General features: G+C 38.1%; 1 pseudogene; it reads right to left on the reverse strand.

Annotated features, from left to right (window-relative positions):
* LOC141562013 (trafficking protein particle complex subunit 2-like) lies at positions 1 to 10394 on the reverse strand (annotated as a pseudogene).
* Between the last annotated feature and the right edge of the window lie 687 nt (positions 10395 to 11081).

Consider the following 11081-nt stretch of genomic DNA (forward strand, 5'->3'; position numbering starts at 1 on the left):
TCAGTTTAGAAGGTGTTTCTTCCCAAGATACTAAACTTTTCTGTCAAATAAACTTGATCAAATGGGTGGATGTGGTTCATAAAATGGATTCATTGCAAACTTTATATATGAATCATAGACATCACAAAAGCAGTTCTTTATTCCATCTTTTTGTCTTACATCATGAAACAACAAATCTTACATGGTCTGCAGAAACAAAGCACTCATTGAATTTGTTTGCATTTTTCAGGAATGTTATTAAATAGCCACATATTTTCATCTGCTAGGCTGCATGATCTATGAATTGGTTCAGATGATGATGATAACCCTTGAATACTACCTTTCCAGCTGGTAGGAATTCCTTTTCAAAAACTGGATTATCATGGTGGCCCACAATTACAAAGTAGACACTCCCAATTGTCTCCAATATACAGGTCCTATGGGCCTGTCAGGTCCACAGCATCTGCAATGACCACACTAGACACCCTCCTCACTCAACCAGGCTCCAATTAGAAGCTCTAAATAGTGACTCTCTCTCTGTTCCACTTCTAAGAGAAAGAAAAACTCTTAATTGCAGAAAATTCTGCTTTACCCAAAAGATTTAATTTACATTGGTATGTCTCCCACTTGCCTAAGAGACTATATAAGACTTAAAAAACCTTCTCTCTGACTTATTAAGGCTCTCCCTTTCAAATCTCTGCTTTGGGGCTTAATTTGATGGTTTCTGGAAACTCAGTGCTTTTATATAGAGACCCAAATAGATTCCAAACTGAGAAACAGATTTAGGTTTGGAAAAATAGGTTTTAGATCATTTTAAAATCAGCTTTACATTTAAAAATCATATTTTATATTTATAAATGCTAAGAAAAGTGTTAACTTAAGGGGAAAAGTGAAGTTATTTAAGAACTCTAGTTGTCTGGCTTCCCAGGGCTGGTTGGCTAGGGGATGGTCAACTCAATTGTCAGAAAGGGGAAGTAACAAAACCAGCTGTATTTTTTTAAACCAGAAACAGTAAAGTTACATTCAATATTGTTAGTATATCGAATGTGACATTTCCTTCTTTATTAAAAGGTTGTCTTTTTAGACATGATGAATTCATGATTGGTCAGTTCCCATAAGTGAAGAAATATTATGGATGGCTAAGGGAAATATTCATTATTATCAGTTTAGTCATTAGGCTTTCCTCATTACACCAAATACAAGTGTTTAGTTGACAGGACTTCCACAAGCAGTATGAATATTAGATGAAAAAAGAACAGAGCACATAGAGAAACTATATTTTTGGAACCCAGTTTCCACAGTATATTCATAGGAATGAGGGGGCAGTATTAATTCAACAGATCTCTGCCTCTATTTCTAACCCAAGTTTATATAGGCCTAACTAACAAAATATTAATCTATAAAGTATATTTCTTTTTTTTTTTTTCTGAGGCTGGGGTTAAGTGACTTACCCAGGGTTACAGACCAGATTTGAACTCGGGTCCTCCTGAATTCAGGGCTGGTGCTCTATCCACTGCACCACCTAGCTGCCCCTATAAAGTATATTTCTATCCCTTCTAAATCATGACTTTTCCCATTTCAGTTCCAATACATCATGAATCAGCATAAGAAATTAAATGGGAATTTGGAGGGAATTTTGCAGAACCCATAGATGATACCTGAAGGCCAGCATACAACACAGAAAAAGTTTAGAAACTCATAAATGCATAAAATATATATGACATTGTATAATATCAACCAACATATTTTACCTTTTCCTAATATATATATGTACATATGCATATATATATGTACATATATATATACCATAATTTTAAAATAAGGTACTATAAATACCCCATAAAAAATAAAATTCAGACTTCTTTGATACAAAGAGAAGGCCAGAAATCTTATGTGTATTTTCCAGATTGTGAAGGCACTCTGTCACACTCCCTCCCAATGGAGAAGGTATAACTGTATAAAACTATCTCCTAACTCAAATATAAGTAATATAATCCTCAATATATGAGTTAATTAATTCTAACCAAATGATTTCCATTCTGACAGCATTAGCTAATTCAAACTTAATTCTACCTACCTGACTCACTAAAGCAATCACTGATATTTAATAAAACATAATAAGCTGAGTTAATATAATTTGATAATAATTCATTATTAATTATTCGATTAATGATAATAATTTGATACCTCTACACAAATTGTGTAGAGGTATCAAAATTATCCTCACACTGAGGAACTTCTCTAATTCTTCAAAATCTTTTAAAGATCACACAAAAAAATCAGGTTAGCAGAGCTCACTAAGGATAGTTGGTTGTTCTCATTCTGTTTTTTGTTGTTCTTGTTGTTGATGATGTTATTATTGGTCTGTTTCTTCAAGTCCAAAGATCATTTTCTTTTGTAGAGAAAACAAGGAGTCATCCACTATATATAAATAATCTCTCCCTATGTAAGATGAGTTAATTGTTCCTTAAAAGGTTTTGTGACCTTTCTTGGCATTTGGCTGGCTGAGAGAACTAAAGCATTGCTTGAGGTCATTTCCCCATTACCTAAGTAAAAAGTATCCATGAAGACCAGGGAGCTGGAGCTGGTAGATCAAATGGGTAATGCAGACAATGGGCTCAAATATGTCTATCCTTGTTGAATATACTAATCCTGTTCTGGTTAAATAAATCTCTTTTCTTAACTGTTGAATAATATATGTGTCTCATTTTCTTCCAATTTGAACCCAAACTACCACAGAACTGAACTGAGTCAGGCTCGCCCACAATATTTGGCTTATTCTTTCAGGACTGGAACATGATGAACTTGTTGAAGTGAGGGATAGATAGCCCAGAGGAAGGAAAGCCCTGATTTTTTTCCCCTGCTGTTTGTGGCCAGACTTGAAAAAGCCATCTACAATAAGTACCATCATTTCCTCTCCTCTTATTCTCTTCTTATCTCTCTATACTCTGACTTCTGCCCTCAATCAAAACTGCTTTCCTCATATCAATGTCTCCTAATTGATTAAATCCAATGACCTTTTCTTAATCCTATCTCCCTCTTTTCCTATCTCCCTCTTTCCTTAATACTTTCCTATCTCCCTCTTTCCCTTAATACTCTTATCTAAGTTTCTCTCCTAGTTCTCCTTATATGAGCTCTCCTTAGTCCCCACTGACAAATCTTTAACCAGGTCATATTTATGTTTGTCTCTATCTTACTTGATGAATTCATCATCCCCCATGGATTCAATTATTATCTCTACATTGGTGATTCCTAAATATTCTCATCCAATATAACCTCTCTGTTGATTTTCAGTCTTGTATCTTCAACTGCCTATTGGATATCTTGAAGTGGATGTTCTGTATCAGTTTAAACTCAACATGTTCAAAAATGAACTAGTCACCTTTCCCTCCAAATCTGCCTTCTCCCAAGTTTCCCTATTATGCTGAGAACACTGCCGTCCTCCCAATCTCTAGGCTGGCAACTTAGGTGCCATTCTTGACTCCTCACTGTGTCCCCATATTCAATCTCCTGCCACAATATCTTCTAAAAATATCTCCTTCTCAGATGGATGGAGCAAAGATAGAAAAGAAAGGAAGTTGCCTCAGTTCTTCCAAATTATCCTCCAAACAATTTAAAATAATGTCTCAAAATGCATTCTGGAATTGCAGAAACCAAAAAGGACAGGGAAACAAGCCCAAGACAACATAGAAGATCAAGAAAGACCTGCCACACCAAAGTGAAAGAGGGGCTCACTCCAGCATAGAATGTGCCCCGGCAAACTGGCAGTGGCAGTTTCCAGACCTCTCAGGCCACAGATAGTAAGGAGGTCCAAAGGAGATTACAAGGCTACTTTTGCTGGCATTGCATCTCATTGCCATACTTGGATCTGGGTCTCACTCCTGGGGATAAAAGAGTACTAGTATACCAAAGCTTGTGACCAGAGGGGAATAGGGACCCTGACTACACTTCCAGGTAGATGAGTGCTCATGACTGCTCACAGACCAGAGCACAGGCCAAGAGGGTAAGAAATACATATCTTCTCAGATTAAACCATCTTAAAAGAATAAAAGGCTTGTAGATCCCCAGAATTAGCTGAAAACAGCTATACAAAAACCCTAAAGTTTAAGAAAGTGCCCCTTCCACTTGAAAGGCATAGAGTCAAGAAACAGGCTGGGAAAATGAACAAACATCAGAAAAAGATCCTGACTATAGAAAGTTACTATGGTGAACAGGAAGAGCAAAACAAAAAACTCAGAAGACCACAGAATTAGAACTAGTACATTTCAGGCCATAGAAGAGCTCAAAGAGGATTTTAAAAGTCAAATAAGAGTGGCAGAGGAAAAATTGAGAAGAGAAATGAGTGAAACAAGAAAATCATGAAAAAAAGAGGCAATAGCTGATTAAAGGAGGCACGCGCACACACACACACACAAAACCAATCCCAATTGAAGAAAACACCACCTTAAAAAACAGACAGGCCAAATAGTAAAAGTGGCATAAAGAACAATGAAAAGAATGACTTAAAAAAGCAGAATTGGCCAAATGGAAAAAGAGGTATGAAATCTCGCTGAAGAGAAGAACTCCTTAAAAAATTAAATTTGGGCAAGTAGACATTAATAAACAAGAAAACAAAAAAGAAAGAAAAAAAATTTAAATGTCAGCTACTATTCTTATCCTCTCTATCCAGCTGCTTTAGTTAACTGGTTGTGCTGCACTTTAAAAAGTATTCCTTTTTTCCATCTGACTGGACATTGGACATGGTAAACCCCAGGACCTGACTTCAGCCTTCTGCTTTCTTTTCACCTTTGATCTCACTCTTTGGACAGGTACATTAGGGAAACTGGGACAGGTGGGAGCCTGGAGCCCTTTCTGGGATGGCATGCTGAGGTGGGTTAGAAAGGCTGATGCTAATAGGTCATGTCTGCCTTTTTTTTCTTAAATTAAAGCTTTTTATTTTCAATATGTACATGTTAATTTTTAACATTCACCTCCATGAAATCCTGAGTTCTAATATTTCCCCTCCCTTCTCCACCACTCCCCCAATCAGGAAGTTATTCAATATATGTTGAAGATGTGCAATTATACTAAACATACTTCCACAAATATTCTGCTCCAGAAAAATCAGATCAAAAAGGAAAAAAACAATGAGGAAAAAAAACCATGTGAGCAAACAACAAAAAGAGTAAAAATGCTATGTGTTTGATGGGGGTTGAGGTCCCTTTAAGATTTCTTTCTAATTGCCCAACTCCCATGGCTGACCTTGATTCACAAATCCTGGTCAAAGGCACAAATCCGGGCCCAGCCCCACTATCAGCTCAGCTTCCCCCAGCCCTCACCTGATCTGAGCTAACTGAAAAGCCTGCCAAGAATTTAGGGGTACCACCCATCATCTTCTAGGTATAAAAGAAATGAGCCAGAGCGCTCTCTTTGCAGGAGCCCTCCCACCAACACATGGTATCCTTCCAGCCATGTAAGGGTTCCTGCCCTCCCAGCAGCCACCTTTGGCCCTGGCGTTTTTCTAACTTAACTTTACTTCCAAATTCCTACAATAAACCTTTTATTTATCAATCTAGGTTTTCAGGCCTGTAAATTCATTTTACAGGGGACACTGCGCCTCATGGGATTATCTATGTGCCGAGAAATGGGGTTCCCCCTTTCCTTTCCCTCATTATGTTCAGTTCCCACAGTCCTCTCTGGGTATAGATGGCTCTCTTCATTACAAGATCATTGGAACTAGTTTGAATCACCTCATTGTTGAAGATGGCCACGTCCATCAAAATTGATCATCGTATATATTATTGTTGAAGTGTATAATGATTTCCTGGTTCTGCTCATTTCACTCAGCATCAGTTCATGTAAGTCTCTCCAAGCCTCTCTGTATTCATCCTACAGGTCATTTCTTACAGAACAATAATATTCCATAACATTCACATACCACAATTTATTCAGCCATTCTCCAATTGATGGGCATCCATTCAGTTTCCAGTTTCTAGACACTACAAAAAGGGCTGCCACAAACAATTTGGCACATACAGGTCCCTTTTCTTCCTTTAAGATCTCTTTGGGATATAAGCCCAAAAGTAGCACTGCTGGATCAAATGGTATGCACAGTTTGACAGCCCTTCGAGCATAGTTCAAAATTGTTCTTCAGAATGGTTGGATTCTTTCATGACTTTACCAACAACATATCACAGTCCCAGTTTTCCCACATCCCCTCCAACATTTGTCATTATCATTTATCATCTTAGTCAATCTGAGAGGTATGAAGTGGTATGTCAGAGTTGTCTTAATTTGCAATTCTCTGATCAATAGTGATTTGGAACACCTTTTCATAAGACTAGAAATGGTTTAAATTTCTTCATCTGAAAATTGCTTGTTCATATTCTTTGACCATCTATTAATTGAGAATAGTTTGTACTCTTATAAATTTGGGTCAATTCCATGATTCTGCCTATTAAGGGCTATGTTCTTGGAGAGAGAAAAAAAAAAAAAACTGTGTGTGGGGTGTGTGTGTGTGTGTGTGTGTGTGTGTGTGTGTGTGTGTGTGTGTGTGTGACTTTAGAGGGGCTGTCTTGATGTAGTAATGAGCACCCTCCTTCAGGAGTCTTTCTTGAAAACCCTATTTAAGTCATTTAGACCCCTGATCCTCCCCCTTTCCCAATGAAGCCTGCAAAAATCCAAGAGAGAGAATGCATCCTAGGGGAAGAGGAAGGGAGAATGGAATGCTCCTTCTAAGGGCACAGTCAAGGAGAAAAGGAACCCACCTTGTCTGGGCTTTGGGAGAGAGCCAAAGTCCACAGCCAAGCTACATATGCTGTTCTTTTGCTCCTGGTCCCAATTAGAGAACCAGGAGAGGAAAAGAACATTATTTTCTTCCTCATTGCAGTTCATATTTTTAAAGAACTTGTTCTTTACATTTTAATAATTTTATAATAAATAAAAATTGGATTTATCTTTTTTTTTTTTAAAAAGCTGACTTGGAAAATAGATTGAGGAGAGATAATTTAAGAATTACTGGACTACCTGAAGCCAAGACCAAAAAAAGAACCTAGACACATTTCAAGAAATTAGCAAGGAAAACCAGAAGCAGAGAGTAAAATAGAAATTGGAATAATCCATTTATCACCTCCTGAAAGAGATCCCAAAAAGTAAACCACTAGAAATAATATACCCAAATCCCAGAGCTCTCAATTCAAGGAGAAAATAGTGCAAATAGCCCAAAATAAACAATTCAAATATCATGAATCCACACAGGATAACACAAGAGTTAGCAGTTTCTACATTAAAGATTTAGAGAGCTTGGAATATGATATTCTACAAGACAAAAGACATAGAATTAAAACCATCAGTCACTGACCCAGGAAAACTAAATATAATCCTTCAGGAGAAAATGGACTTTCAGGGAAATATAGAAGACTTTTAAGCATTTCATGATCTAAAAGAAGAGTTGAAAAAGAAAATCTGCCTTTAAAATATGACTCAAAAGAATAAAAAAAAGGCAAATAGGAAAGAGAAATCATAAGGAATTCAATGAGATTAAATTGTTTACATTCTACATGAAAAAATGATACTTGTAACTCCTAAAAATTTTCTCATTATTAGGGCATTTAGGAGTGTACACAGACAGGGGCACAGGTGTGAGTGGAATATGATGGATGATTATCTAAAAAAATAAAATTAAGGGGTGAGAGAGAAACGTACTGGAAGAAGGGAAAGGGAGAGCTAGAATGGGAGTAAATTATCTGACATAAAAGGTGAAAAGGAGCTCTTATAGTGGAGAGAATGATGGGAGAGATGGGGAGGGGCATGTGAACAATACTTTCATTAGAATTGGCTCAAAGAGGAAATAACATACACACTCAGTTGGGTTTAGAAATCTATCTTATCCTACAGAAAAGTTAGAGGAGGAAAGGAATAAAAGAAAGGATGGGATGGGAGATTAAGAGAAGGAGCAGTAGATTGGATGAAATAGTCAGAAGCAAAACATTTTTGAGAATGGACAGGATGAAAGAAAAGAATAGCATAAATGGGGAGGGAATAGGACAGAGGAAAATATATAACAATTGTCATTGAAAAAAAATTACTTCATGTTTCCCTGATAAAGACCTCATTTCTCAAGTATATAGAGAATTGAGTCAAATTTGTAGAAATAATAGCCATTCCCCAACTGATCAATGGTCAAAGTGTTGAGGTGTAAGAAATGAGGGTTGAGAGATGCCCTGACAGAAATGGAGGGCCCCAGACTAGTGTCACAGGTTTTTGTGAAAGAATTCTCAGTCTTGATCTTCAAAGCAAGGGTTTGGCAAAAATAGGTTTTATTACAATGAGAAACAACTTCCCAGAGGGCTAGTTCCAAAGGAATTTAGTAAAGGTAGGAAACAACTTTTCAGTGGGCCAAATCCTGGTGGGAATTTTAGCAAAGGTTTGGAGGGCAGAATAGTTTTCTATTAGCCTTCTATAATTTGGGGCTAGGGAGCAATCAAAGACTAATTTTCAATTCAATAAAGGGTGGTGATTGTTTCCCAGACCAAAGTGATTATCAGATCAATTGGAGTATACCAGCTAGCTTTCCAAGGAGATTCGGGAGGTGGGGATCATTTTTAGAAATTTCCCCAGGCCAGGTGACCCATCCTCCACAAAAGATCAAGGAACACAGAGTCCTTATTACATCATTGCCCCTCAAATCCATTTGGGGCAAAGGGATGGAGGTCTCATCTTCTGGAGCTACTTCAAGCTGACAAGTGTTGTAGAACTGTCTTTATGCTCAATGGGGGTTCAGGTCAGGAGGGGAAGTTGGAGATATAAAGATGGCAGCAACAACATCTAGGAATGTTGAGTGTCCAAGTCAGTTGTCCCATGATGTCCCATGCTCTTCAGACTGAATGAGAAGTTGGAAGTTTGTAGCTTGGAGCCTGGAGGAAACAAATCTCACAAGCAGACTAAAAGTGGGTAGGCATCCAGGCTGGAGATGGTAACATTTGGGAATGGGGCCTTTGCAAATAATGCATCAGGTCCCATCTGTGGGCTGCCCTGAGGATGCTGACGGCAGGCCCAACAATTCTGAATGTCCCCACTGCCCACAGAATTCCCTAGCTGAAAGGCTAAGAAGGAGTTATGGCAGAGGCCATAGAATGATATCAAGAAAAGCCAGTTGGAGTTGGGAAAAAATAAGGAAGAAAACTAGAGTGAGAAAAAGGACACAGACAATTTCACACTTCTTTCTCTAGAGTGTTTTCAGGGGTCCTGTGGAAGAGAAACTTCAGGTTCTCTATGGGTGCATAGGAATATTCTGAAATATCTGAAGAGGTAACAGAAGCAACATTTTTCTTTTTTCTTTTTTTTTATTTATAATTTTTTTTCACAGTGTATATGCATGAGTAATTTTTTTATAATATTATCCCTTGTATTCATTTTTCCAAATTATCCCCCCCTCCCTCTATTCCCTCCCCCCGATGACAGGCAATCCCATACATTTTACATGTGTTACAATAAAACCTAGATACAATATATGTGTGTAAATACCATTTTCTTGTTGCACATTAAGTATTAGATTCCGAAGGTATAAGTAACCTGGGTAGATAGACAGTAGTGCTAACAATTTACATTCACTTCCCAGTGTTTCTTCTCTGGGTGTAGTTATTTCTGTCCATCATTGATCAACTGGAAGTGAGTTGCATCTTCTCTATGTTGAAGATATCCACTTCCATCAGAATACATCTTCATACAGTATTGTTGTTGAAGTGTATAGTGATCTGGTTCTGCTCATTTCACTCAGCATCAGTTGATGTAAGTCTCTCCAAGCCTCTCTGTATTCCTCTGCTGGTCATTTCTTACAGAGCAATAATATTCCATAACCTTCATATACCACAATTTACCCAACCATTCTCCAATTGATGGACATCCATTCAACTTCCAGTTTCTAGCTACAACAAAAAGAGCTGCCACAAACATTTTGGCACATACAGGTCCCTTTCCCTTCTTTAGTATTTCTTTGGGCTATAAGCCCAGTAGTAGTATGGCTGGGTCAAAGGGTATGCACAGTTTGATAACTTTTTGGTCATAGTTCCAAATCAGAAGCAACATTTTTCATCCTAGAAACATGAGTCCAGCTGTGGAACCTTCCAGTTTGAGTGACATGGAGGAGTCAGAATGACCTTATATGGTCCTTTCCACTTTATACCCAGAGGGTCAGCACCTTGAGGCTTCCAAGATTTCAAGTATACCATGTTCCCAGGATTTACATTGGAGGTCGTCTGAGTGTGAGCATGAGGTTTAGGGAGATGCTTATTTGTTTCAAAAAGGGCCTTCTGCACTGCACCGAGCTGTGTGGCAAACTGAATGACCAGATGCTGTTCTGGATTTACAAGAATGTCAGAGGTTAAGAAGGGCTTTCCACACAGAAGTTCAAGGGGGCTCAGCTTAATGTACTCCATGCAGACTCTAAGAAGCCCCAGTAGAGATTCTTCATCCAATCTCTAAGTAGTTTAGTAAGGACTCGCTTGGGGGTGTGATTCATTTTCTCTACTTTCCCAGAAGGAGAAAGAGTGTACCCCCCCTTTCTTCTGCAAGGGCTTGTTACTGTGAACTATATGAAAGGGTATACGAATCAAGGACCTGGGAAATTAAAGGTGCCATGGTCAGGGGTAAATGGACAGCAGCTTTAGCAGCTGAATCTGCAAACCTAGTTCCCTTGGCCTAAAGTGAATCTCCCTTCTGGTGTCCTTTACAAAATATGACTGAAATCTCCTTGGGTTTGTGGACAGCTTGTAATAGCTGTAGAATTTCTCCTTAATATTTGATAGGAGAATTCTTTGCTGTAAAAAGTTCCCTTTCACTAGAAACTGGAAAATGAATGGATGTCCATCAATTGGAGAATGGTTGGGTAAATTATGGTATATGAAGGTTATGGAATATTATTGCTCTGTAAGAAATGACCAGCAGGAGGAATACAGAGAGGCTTGGAGAGACTTGCATGAACTGATGCTGAGTGAAATGAACAGAACCAGAAGATCTCTGTACACTTCAGTGCTGTATGAAGATGTATTCTGATGGAAGTGGATATCTTCAACATAAAGAAGATCCAACTCACTTCCAGCTGATCAATGATGGACAGAAACAAC

This window comes from Sminthopsis crassicaudata, chromosome 3, assembly GCF_048593235.1.
Source record: "Sminthopsis crassicaudata isolate SCR6 chromosome 3, ASM4859323v1, whole genome shotgun sequence".
Taxonomy (NCBI): Eukaryota; Metazoa; Chordata; class Mammalia; order Dasyuromorphia; family Dasyuridae; genus Sminthopsis; species Sminthopsis crassicaudata.